The sequence below is a fragment of the Carlito syrichta genome, unplaced genomic scaffold (assembly GCF_000164805.1).
Source record: "Carlito syrichta isolate Samal-C Ts95f unplaced genomic scaffold, Tarsius_syrichta-2.0.1 Scaffold304757, whole genome shotgun sequence".
NCBI lineage: Eukaryota > Metazoa > Chordata > Mammalia > Primates > Tarsiidae > Carlito > Carlito syrichta.
This window is the reverse complement of record NW_007248853.1, coordinates 732,413-744,919: the sequence shown is the minus strand read 5'-3', so window position 1 is coordinate 744,919 and position 12,507 is coordinate 732,413. Positions and strand designations below refer to the sequence as shown.

The 12,507-nt window shown below is 39.1% G+C and overlaps 1 protein-coding gene across 1 annotated transcript in view; it reads left to right on the top strand.

Annotated features, from left to right (window-relative positions):
• Nucleotides 1-3,133: 3,133 nt before the first annotated feature.
• The window catches only part of PDGFRL (platelet derived growth factor receptor like), a 62,750-nt gene continuing 53,376 nt past the window's right edge, over nucleotides 3,134-12,507 (top strand). The window contains exons 1-2 of the mRNA XM_021713836.1: nucleotides 3,134-3,639; nucleotides 7,577-7,582. The gene's annotated coding sequence lies outside the window, so the exon portion shown is untranslated. The remainder of the gene's footprint in view (nucleotides 3,640-7,576; nucleotides 7,583-12,507) is intronic.

Sequence of the window (12,507 nt, the reverse complement as noted above, 5' to 3'; positions counted from 1 at the left end):
ATTTCTATTTTTATTTTGTCTTGACCTACATATTAGGGGCTATGGCAGCAAATTCTATCTTTACTACACATGAAAGAGGGAAAGATGAAGGGATATAAGGAGAAAAATTTCCCTATTCTAACATTAAAGTGCCTATTCAGATACTAAAGGGCATTTGGCCTAATTTTAAGGGGTTTGGGTCTAATTTGTCTCTGATGTTTTTTTTTGGAAACATTTAGGGCTGTTTTTCTCTCCCCTACGCTGTAAAATTGTTTAGCACCCTTTATTCCATTTGCTTTTAAATGACCACACTAAGCCTATTAATATAAGCTCCAGTATTCTACAATAACCTACCAATGGTTGGGGAGCCAGATATTTTGGTTAAAAACACAATTATTTAAAACTGCAAGCTAAAAAAATTGATTAAATTGAAAAACAGTTATATAAACATAGCAACCTTTTTTTATGAGTATATAATTGTTTATATGTAAGTTTCTCTAATCACCATATTTTACTTTTTAGGGTTCTTTTATAGTAGACTATTTATCTATGGTGTGTTTTGCTTTTCATGAATTATTTTTGTACAACTTAATTAAATAGTTCATTAGATGAGGCTAGTGGCTAGACACTTACATGTGGTAACATTCCCAGGATACCATGGCGAACGTTACCGAGTGTGCTAGTTGACCTGCGTTATCCAAAGGCAATGAAAATATTTGTTTTCTCACTGTTCTTCCAAGAGATCAATTATTTTATTGATATCATTAAGAAGCAAGTTGAGAATGTTTTCAATAACCAAGAGTTTATTGTGATTAAATGTCAAATAAATAGGTAGAAAGCCTGGGTTTCTGGCTGCTAGTGGTATAGCTGCCCTGACACAGATTTCAATGTTGACATTCCACAATTTCCAGGGTGCACATAGTAAAATATGAAGCCCAGAATTCTCTTTCAAGCTGCATGTTTTACTGGAGAGAAGGAGTTGGACTAGGAAGGGGTAAAATATTTTTCTAAGGATTGTAGGCATGATCGTCAACCCTTGCTGTTGTAGCAGTACTCTGAGAACCCCTCTTATAATCTAGAATGGGCCTTTCACACAGGAAACATGAGCAATTTTATATATGAATATTTAAATATTTTACTGTAACAAAATCAATAAATTTGTTTAGAATGTGATAGGCAGCTAAAACTATTATGCCCACTGTGTTCAATTAGAAGCAGAATTTAGTTAAAAATTATTTTCCCACATTGAAACACTTTGCAAACACTATCTAAGAAAAGATTCTTTTTCAGCAAGTATGCTTTTTTTCTGTGAAGACTTAAATGGATGTGTTTGTATGTATGTAAACACAGTTACATATGTATGTGTGAGTGTATAGAGGTCTCTGTATGTGTGTGTTTCAAGTGTCAGTGTATAAGTAAGTTGGGCTTATGATGGGCTTTGGATACATTGTTATGTGGGTAAAAAACCCAGCTGATGTGGAGAAAAATTAATGTTTTATGTTGCTAGATATGCTGATACAAAATTTTTAGGTTTTAAACTATTTTAAAATAGACAAATTTCTATGTACATTTCCTGTAGGTAGATTCTTTAAGAAATATTTATAATGTTTCTAATATGAAATCACTAAACTCTAGTACATTACAACAGGTGCTTTATAATCTGAAGTGGAATGGAGGTAGAGGACATCCGGGTATTCCTGTTTACTTGTTTCAGCTGCACCTTTTCTGACGTATCTGTCCTGGTAGGTGTTTATTAGTAAAAGCCAGTAATACCAGCTCTAGTGCCACCTCCCTCTTCCTACATTTGAATTCATAACCTTTTAAACAACATGTTGTTTTTACTTTCTTCGGAATTGCAAAATGCTTTGCGTAGATTTGACTAGTAATTAGTCAAACATATATAAAGTCCTTTCCAGGAATTTAAAAAAAAAAATGCATATACACATTCTTTTCATTGTGACTGAGTAAAGCAGCTTAAGTTTACTTTTCTTTTTCACACTAGGAAGTATACTCAACAACCTTCTTAGTAAGAACTTTTCACAAATAGCACCTTAAGGACAATGATTTGTAAATAATCACATAAAGCTAAACCCTACCTTTGAGAAGGAAGCTATACAAGCTCAAGTTTAAAAACTATTTATGAAAAAAACTTATATTAGGAGGTTTGATATATATTAAAATATAGATTATCTTTATCACATTTTCCCCAGAAATAAATATCAAGAAAATACCATTTGAGATATATATATGAAAAACTAGCATTTAGAACTTAACTCATACCAAGCATAATTGATAGAAAATAACCAGTTTCAGAATTATCTTCCTTTAACAGATAAGAGCCTGTTTTCTTTTAATTTTTAGGAAGAAAAAAAATGTTTTTAAGTGAGAAAGCAGGATTTATTGAGAGGACAGAAAAGCTCCCACAGTGGGAGGGGACCTGAAGGGGTTGCCCTAATTTTTTATTTTAAAGGTTAACCAAAATATTTTCTGAGTCCTGGTGTTTGCAAGTAGTTGTTAAAACATTTTTTTACTAAAACACTTTGAATTAGATTCTGTTTTTACCAAATTATTTTCTAAATTTATTTAAATCCTTAGCAGGGAGAACAAGAAAAGACCAAAGCCCTCTGCTACTGAGGATGGTAGAGGGAGCAGATGGGCCCTCTCTTCTCTCCTCTTGAGTCAGGGCATATTCTACCATTACAAACTACATGATGAAATTGTGGCAAGATTCAGACTCCCCTCCCCTGTGATGTTGCTCATGACTTCTGATCTGCTCAAATGGCTGTTAGTTAACACCAAAAATGCAATTTTTGCAGGACTTTAAGGGGTTGAATTTAGAGTGTACACCATGGGTTATTAAAGTTCACATGATTCATATGACTGGGGACAGTGAAAGTAGCTGTCCTTTTTGCTGGTGCCAAACAGTGCCTTCTCTGTTTCCCCTTTACAAAATTCTCTAACATGTCCTTAAATACCAAGGGAAAAAGTACTGATGTTCATGTAGTAAATAAGGCCAGCAAAGGTCATCTTTTAGTCATATAGATGTGAAAATAAGACTGCCTGACTTTGTTGTTTAGCTGAGGTGTTTTTTTTTTCCTTATGTAATTATATTTAAACACTTTAAAATAGCTTTCTGGTTTCTGGATTTTGAGAAGCCTGATCTGTTATTGCTTGGTTGTTGGTTTTTGTAATATTCATTATTGTTTATATGTACACAGTTTAGTATTTTTGATTTCACGTGCATTTTGTTACGGCTCAACCCAATTGGTAACACTATTTGCTGGGAGCACTATACTTAGTCTTTATTCACCATGGCTAAAGCCACCGCCATGCTCTCTGGGCCTTAAAGAGCCTTCTACGACCAGTGACAGCCCCGTGGAGATCATAGCCAGGCTGTTCCAGGCTTAGGCAGCCTGCACAGTATGAGCAACTGCAACTCTTGTTGGGTAGGTCTTAGACTGATGAGGTAGAATAAGAAGTGAAAGACTTCAAATGAAAGCAAGGTAGTTTAGAGTCCTTAATTTCAGTTCTGAATGTCCCATGAGTATATCAAGATGAATAAGGACCAAGGAAGCTCCATGACTCATGGAAAGGATGGCTGATTCCTGGAACTGGAACTGCAGGGCCTGGCCTGCTGCAGTCCCTGCTGGTGCACCAACAGTCATGCTGTGCAAAGCCGTATGGCCAAGACCCAGTTGGTAAAGAGCCCCCTGTTGCCCACAGGGTAGGTTTCTCTAGCCCACGCCTAGTTGATGGGTTCTTGTGTCTGGTGCCCCCTAGGGGTGCCCTAGTGTTATTGTGTTGCTTTATTTTGTTATCATTGTACTTAACAGAAATTGTTGACAGGGCCTAAAACCCTACAGAAATTTTATGTCTGTAAAAACGACAAAGACATTAAACTTGTGTGAATGTAAAGATTTTGTTGTTGTTGTTTAGTAGGTGATTTTTAAATTTAAATGTTTAAATGATCATCAGTGTTCCTTTTTACTTATTAAGTTGGATTCTTTTTTAGAATTTGTAATAAATAAAAACTATATTGCTGCTTTACCACTGTAAAATATGCTTTCTGATATGACTGTGTGTTTTTAAAATACATTTTAAAATGACTTATAATCTGCATGTGATCACACACAGCAAAAGCATATATTTCACACTTATCTAATTTATGCTCCTTTTTTAAAAATTTGGAGCTTAAAGTTCAGAAATATAGTTCAGTCTACACTGAAATAATTATATTGTTAAGAATACTCACCTGGCAACCTAGGCCCTATGACTAGCAAGTACTGTGAGATAAAAGAGACGTCATCACATATCCTCAATCCTTATGACACATTCCAAAAAATATCAATTGCTTCTGAAGCATTTCGCCCCAGAATCACACATCTGAGATTCTACCTCTGCCACCGCCCTTCAATGAACCAATCACTTTGACATTGCTTTGAGCTTTAAGAAGTTCCTCAATGTTCTTTCCATCAAATCATAGCCTTAATCATTGATGATCAGTTATGTATAACTAATATTTTTTTCAGTATGGTGAATAAATATCAGCTAAAACTTTTTTTACTCTCTGATAGGGAGGAAGAAGTCAAAAGAGCTTTTTAACATCATTCCAAGTTATTTAAAATTGCAAATCTCTTGAATTGTGTAATTTTGAAATATCTTTGTGAATATTGTTAGTTCCTATTGATTCTAATAAATTGGAGGGAATATGTTGAATTTTTAAAACTAACATCAATTTAGCTAGCATGAAAACTAAACTAAAATAGCAAAGTATTTGTCAGGTAAAGGCCTTAAACAGTTTAATTGTTTGGCTTGATTAGGATTGCTGCTAGGTTTTGGTGTCCTACCTCTGCTCTGGCACCGTGGGCTCACATGAAGGCAGTAACCCCCCAAGAGCTGTATCTAGGCTCTGGGTTCACTTAGTAATCCCTGAAAGTAGGAACACGATCTCTGTTTAAAGGACATAGATAGGCTTCCATTTTGGACTAAGGTCTCAAAACCTGTGGATCGGTAAGGTATTGTCCTGAGAAGTTCCCATCTGTCTGCGTAAAGAGTAATTCATTTTATCCCATAAAATGTCTCAAAAAATTATCAAAGACATACAAAAGTAATTTGCATTATCACATTATCTCAACTTGTCTTTTAAAGTAGGTCAAAGTATGCGTGAAATTTTCCAGAAAGAAACAGCTCAATACTGACATATATGAATCTTCTTAGTAACAGATTGGTAGCTACCTCTTAAATGCTGTTAGGGACCAGATGTTTCAGATGTCACAAACCCTGGGTAAAGAATCTTTGTTATGATTCGAAGACTGGAGCAGTCCACAGGAAGAGGAAGACAAGACAGAGACTACACTACCCAAGAGTACTATACTGCCCAGGGTGGGCTTGAAACTCCATGGGGAGAAACAAGCAAGTTAACCCACAAACACTACGGCATAGTCATGGTTCAGGATTCTGGACTTCACCAGTGGTTGAATCTCCAAGGTGCCAGAGTCTTCCTCCACCTGCTCACTGATGCCTGATAATTCTTCATACAACAATCAAGCGTTTCACTGCCCTGATAGAAATCAACCAAACCATTGACTTAAATTGGCATGGAGGTATAAAGGACTGATAGAAGATGCTTTTCAAAAGATTTCAGAGCAAGTGAGCAAGAGAGAGCAAATAGGCAACAGAAACAGTCGAAGTAAGAAGTGGAACACCAGTAAGTAAATGAGAGCAAAGGAAGGGGAGGCTGAGCTATTAAGTCACGTGTCCTATTTTACATTTTAGGTTAGAGCTGTCCCTCTTTGCCTTGACAGTTAGAGGCTCTTGCAACTAATGAATAGGCAGTGCATCTTTACAACATACTACAGCCTGGAAGGTCATTTCTTTTGCCTTGTTGATTTTAAGTAGACTGAGGTTCTGAGATCCATGTCTTACCCTACAATGTCTCTTGACGAGTGGTGCTGGGAGTGTCATAAATGTCTGGCATTTCTATTGGCATGATATTTTCAGGGAGCCCCATATTTAAAACCACTGAAGTTAGCTCCTGCTAAAACCTTGAGGCACTAATTTTTGTAAAAAAAAAATTCATCTTGGTTCTTGGTTATATTTCTGTAGTTAATGAAAACTAATCAGAGAAGTTGAATGTCCTTAAGGAATGCAGAAAGGGTGTCAAAAATATGTTGGCATAGATACAATTATATACAAGTGAACATTATAATATATATACTTTTTTTCTTACCTAACCAATTCCTGATTCACCACTTTGAAGGAAGGGAAAAGTAGGGCAGAGGAGTAAGGAGATTTTTCTATGATGACTGGGTAGTCATTAAAAAAAAACACCATTAATTAAAATTTATAATGAAAGTGCTACATATAAAATAACTCACAAACAAGGAAATTATAATGTAAGCATAGACATTTCACTGTGACCTCTGGAAACCAGAAGGGATTGCCACTATTGCTGCTTTTCATTCATTAGGTATACATTGTGTACCAACTTGTGCTTCTACAGAAAATGGGAAGAAATATGATTTTATAGGCCTAAGTCTACAACTGCAGCCTGCCCCCTACTCCTGAATCACACCCAGTTCTCTCACTCTTTCATTCCTGATTTTTACTTCTTCCTCTGCTAGTCTCCCTTTTCCTCTCCAACTCCCCATTTGTGAAGCCAATGTAAAGAGCCACACTCTTCACATGTCAGAGAAAGGTAATAATGCACAGCCACTCAGATAATACTGTGCCCTTCCAAGTGTCATAGTGGTTCCCTAGATACTGTTTTTGCAAGGTGTGCCTGTGTTTTCAGCTTCCTCTCTCCCACATGAGGAAGCAGCTGATTCAGGGGTGGCATGGGCTCTTGGTTTTTTCCATCCTCAAGCCACTGTGTGCTTCGTGGGGTTGGGAATCAGTAGTTATAAACACTGACAGCTACTGTAAGAGTGAGGTAGAGGGAGTAGACAGGCAACAGCTATTAAGGAAAGCTTGTGTGTGCAGGTAATATCATTTATCTAAAAGCCCTAGAGATCAACTGAAAACCATTTGGACTACTAAGAGGGTCCATTAAGGTTACTAGATACAAGCTAAACATACAAAATAATCAGGTCTTAGGAAACCAGGCTTCAGGTTACATTTGATTTAGAGCTGCAAGACAATGCTTGTTTTAATTGGCCGACATTGGAGATGAAGCACATGGGCTTTTAAGCAAAATAAATCCATTAAAAATATAGTTTTCATAGTTTTATTTATCAAATTCCTGTGTCTCATTTAAGGATAATAAGCCTTGTGATTAAACAGCTTAGAAAACCCCTATACTTCTTGTAACCCCTGCTCCAATCCTAATACAGACCCCTGTGTTTGTTTGCTATGGCTACCATTACAAAGAGCCAGAGGCTGGTGACTTAAATAACAAAAATGTGTTTTGTCACAGTTCTAAAGGCTAGAAGTCCAAGATTAAGGTGTTAGAATAATTGGTTTCGTCTGAGTCCTCTCTCCAGGGCTTTTAGATGGCTGTCTTTTCCCTATGTCTTCACTTGGTCTTCCCTCTTTGCCTGTGTGCAGATGTCCTCATTTTTTTTTTTTTTTTGAGTTGGAGTCTCACTCCATTGCTCAGGCTGGAGTGCAGTGGCACACTCATGGCCACCCCAGAGTTGACCTGCTGGACTCAGACCTGCTGCCTCAGCCTTCCAAGTAGCCAGAACTTCAGGTGCGTGCTACTATGCCTGGCTAATTTTTTTGATTTATTGTAGAGACAAGGTCTCACCATGTTGCCCAGGCTGGTCTCAAACCCGTGGGCTCAGGCAATCCTCTCTCCTTAGCCTCCCAAAGTGCTGGGATTGCAGGCTCGAGTCACTGTGCCCGCCCAGATGTCCTCTTTTGATAAGGACACCAGACACATAGGATTAGGGTCCATCCTAATGAACTTAGTTTATTTACCTCTTTAAAGATCATACCTCCAAATCTGGTCACATTCTGAGGTATTGAGAGTTAGGACTTCAGCATGTGAATTTTGCATGGGACACAATTTGGCCCATCACTCAAACCTAGCATAGGTTTAGGTACCTAAATTTAGCTAAAGTGTATGTGATATTAAAAAGACTTGGGAAAATAGGATTCCAAAGTTGTTTTCTCTATACCAACATTAAACAATTTGAAAATGTAAAGGGGGAAATTTTCATTCACAATAGTAAAACAAGTGAGAGAAAATAAGAAATAAGCCTAACAATGAACAAGTAAGACTTACATGAAAAAAACTATGTAACTATATACTTATGCAAATGTTTAACTATATGACCACAAACATATGTATAAACACACATTAAATTTAGCTAAAATGTGTTTAATATAAAAAGAGTTTGAGAATGCATATTTCCAAAACTGTTGTCTAAATACTAGCATAACCAAGTTGAAAATGCAATGTTTACATAAAAGAAGAATAAACAGAAGGATACATAACATCATGCTATTCCTAGATGGGAAGACTCAGTATTGTGTCTTATGAATATGTTCATTCTTCCCCAACACATAAATTCAATACAATTATAATCAAAACATAATAAAAATTGTTTGGAGACTGACAAACTGACTCCAAATTTCATTTGGAAGAGAAAATATACAAAAATAATTAATGGAAGAGCAATCATGGAGGGAGCATCCCTTTTTCCCCCCAAAATAACAAAACAGACTATAAATCCATACCAATTGATGTAGTGTGGTATTTCTATTGGCATGGATAAAGAGATCAGTAGAATGAAACAGAACAGAAACAGGTCCTTGTACATATGAATTTAATACATACTAAAAGTCAACTCAAAAAGATAGGAAAAGGAACAATCATTTAACAAATGATGTAATGTTGACCAACTGAAAATTTGATATTTTTGGCTGTGATACCAAAAATAAATTATAAGTGAATCTAAAAACCATACATAAATAACAAGATTATCAATTATTTAGATGGCAGTATAAATGTTTTGATAATTTGAGGCAGAGAAGGCAGACACTACATCCAGAGGCCATGAAGGAAGTTACTGACAGATGTAACTGTTTAAACATTTTCATAATTGCTTGAAGAAAGTCACCATTAACAAAACTAAACACAACAAAGAATTAGAAGAAAATGTCTGTAATAATTAAAACACACAAGTGCTTAATGGCCAGAATATATTAACAATTATTATACAACAATAATAATAAACTCAATTCTCAAAAATAGGCAAATACAAGTGACTAACAAATACATGGTAAGGTACTCAGCCTCAAGAGTAATACATATAATGGAAACTGAAATGACATGATAAGATTTGTGTTCACCTCTGGTTGTAAAAATTGAAAAGAATAATCACATCTAGTGTTGGTGGGGGTGTGCATGTGCATGGGCCATTCTGCCATGCTCCTGGAGAAAGTTGACTTGGTTATAAACATGGACAGCTTTGTTAAAGGCAAACTGAGTGTTTTTATTAAATGTCAAATATGTCATTTGAGCCATCTGGCTTTTAGGTATCTATCTTACAGAAATACTCATGGACACAAATGTTTGGATAAGAATACTTATGACAGTGATTTTTGTTAAAAAAACAAAAACAACCAAAGTGTCTATAAGCAGGAGAAAATTAAACTATGGAGTGTATTCACTGTGGAATAATTTGTAGCTAATTGAAAGGGTAAGGGGTATAAAAGGATTTTTTTTTTTTTGAGTTGGAGTCTCACTTGGTCGCCCAGACTGGAGTGCAGTGGCCACTCCCGGCCACCGCAGCCTCGACCCGCTGGGCTCCGATGATCCTTCCGCCTCAGCCTTCCAAGTAGCTGGAACCACAGTCATGCGCTACCACGCCCGGCTGATTTTTTGATTTATTGTAGAGATGAGGTCTCGCTGCCCAGGCGGGTCTCGAACCTGCAGGCTCCGGCAATCCACTCACCTCAGCCTCCCAAAGGCGCGGGATGACAGGCTGAGCCACCGAGCCCGGCTAGGATTTTTTTAATAATTAATCCATTCAACATATTTAAGACCTCTGTGGAATGGTACAAGGCAGAAAATGATTAAAAAATAGGATTTTTTTAAATCTATTTTTTAAAATCATTTTCTGCCTTGTACCATTCCACAGAGGTCTTAAATATGTTGAATGGATTAATTGGATATTTTTAAAAATTCCTTTTTAAATCAAAGAAAATACAAGTAGAGCAACTGAATGCAACTATGCATGAATGCCAAGTCTCTCTACCTAGTGTGTTGTCATTTTGTCTCTCTCACCAGGTCTTCTACCTACCCCACACCAATGGCCAATCTGCCCTTGAACTCACGATATATGAAAAATACAGATACGCAGATGAAAACGTTAAATTTTGCTTTATGTGCTATGACAGAGGTATTTATACCAGAGAAGTGCTCAACCCAGTGGGAGGAGGTTGGGTCTGAGCTAAATCTTTTTTTTTTTTTGGAGTTGGAATCTCACTCTGTCACCCCGACCTGCTGTGCTCCGGCGATCCTTCCGCCTCAGCCTTCGGAGTAGCCGGAACTACAGGTGTGCGCTACCACGCCCTGCTGATTTTTTGATTTATTGTAGAGATGAGGTCTCGCTGCCCAGGCGGGTCTCGAACCCACGGGCTCAGGCAATCCACTCACCTCAGCCTCCCAAAGGCATGGGATTACAGGCTGAGCCACCGAGCCCGGCTCTGAGCTAAATCTTGTAGGAGAGTAAGGCAGGTGGTATGCTGGGTGGGGAGGGGGATTGTTGGGAGCAGAGAGGACTGCAGAAGAAGTGGACTCCTGGTGGCTGGGGGTGCCAAAAGTGGGAGTGGGCAACGATGGATGTGTGTAGTTTATGGGGCATAGAGGGCAGGGTGGGGAGGTAGCACTGAGGGAGGAAGTTGGAGAGGCAAGCAGGGGTCGAGAACCTCGCTGGAGAGCCGCTGAAGGGATTAAGTATGGTGAGGCTTTCTAGAGCTTCATTTGAAGACAGACCTCATTGCTGGGAGAAGAATGGGTTGAAGTGCAAGAAGAAGATGCAGATCAATTTGGAGGCTGTGGCCTTACTCCTGAGGAGCAAGAAGAGACACAGAGACCAGTATGGAGTCTGTGGCCTCAACCCTGATGACAGAAGGTATCGGTCGGAGTCAGGACAGTGAAGCTTGGTGATGGCAAAAGAGGGGTGGACTTGGTGCACAGTCAGCAGGGAGGAGAGAGAAGAGGGAGGGAGAGAGAGAATGAGTTTAGAGTGAACTCCAGGCTCCAACACAGAGTGAGAGTGAAGGAATCAACTTATGGAGTCAGAATGAAAAGAGATTTCAGGGTGGGGCAGCCTAGGCCGACTTAGCCACTTCTGTGTGCACTCCCCAAGTTTTTTTCTTGGAATTCTCCCCAGATTGTGACACACTGCATTGCAGAGGTCTAAATGCTTGTCTCTGGGTTGGTGTCCACTCCTTAAAAGTAGTCATGACGGTCAATGTCTTAACCTTCATATCCAAAATACCAAACACATGGTAAATGTCTGTTGCAATAATCACCAACTCTAGTTCCCTCCCTTTTAAACAAGAGATCCTAAAACCCAGGTTAAGTGAGTTGTCAGAGGAGCTGGGCATTTGTGGTAGAGTCAATACCTGAACCTTGATCTTGTTTCCTTCCCAGTCAACAGTTCTTTCGGTTGCAGCTCAAGGAAATGGCAAAGCTGGGATCAGAGCTGGCAACGGAATGTAGAATTCTTGCTTCCTCCTGCACGAAGTGGCCGAGAAGTACTAGTTTATCATCAACAGCAGCACTTCTTCCCTTGGGTGTTGAGAGACAAGTCCCCTTCCTGCTGTTTCGAATTGAGTGCTCTTTAGTAGCCATGTCTGATGCTAAAGATCACCATGAGATGGACTGCTGCTCATCTCGGGAGAAGCACGCTGGCATCCCGGCACTGCAAACCGCTTTGATCATGTGAGTCTGCAAGCTCAGAAACCCGGGATGGCTCTCTGCAGAGCCTCAATCCTCTGTTCCCCTACAGCCCAGATCTGGTCAGTCTTATCTCCCAGTTTATTCCTGTAATGAATCTGCTCTCCCAAGCAAGCCAGCCAATACAGGTTTGGGTGCAGACTCGTCTCCAGCCAGACACAAAACAGCCCCGAGAAAAGCAACCGGCCACGGTCCTGTTCCTGAGCCCAAGTGGGAGAGAGAGAGAACTGAGAATGAACAGAGATATTCAGGGAGAACTTTATACGGAGCACTACGGCTCTGCTTGAGCAGGTGGGGCGAGCTCTGGTGACATCTGGACAAATATGGTCAAATGTGATCCCATCGGTACCCGTGGGGGACCTTTCTGACCTTGGTAAGATCCGTGGGGGACCTTTCTGACCTCGACAACCTTGGTAAGATGGCCCGCCGGCCGTCGGAAAGAGTCAGAGAAGGACTCCTGTAATTCACATTTCGCCCTCAGCCCTTTCTCCCTGCGCTTGGAAAAAGCGCTGAGCACCGCGGCTCCGCCAGGGGGCAGGAGAGGTCACATTACACAGGGAACTAAAATTTAAAAAAATCCCCCAACTTTTTCCCCCAGACCATGTTCCTCCTCG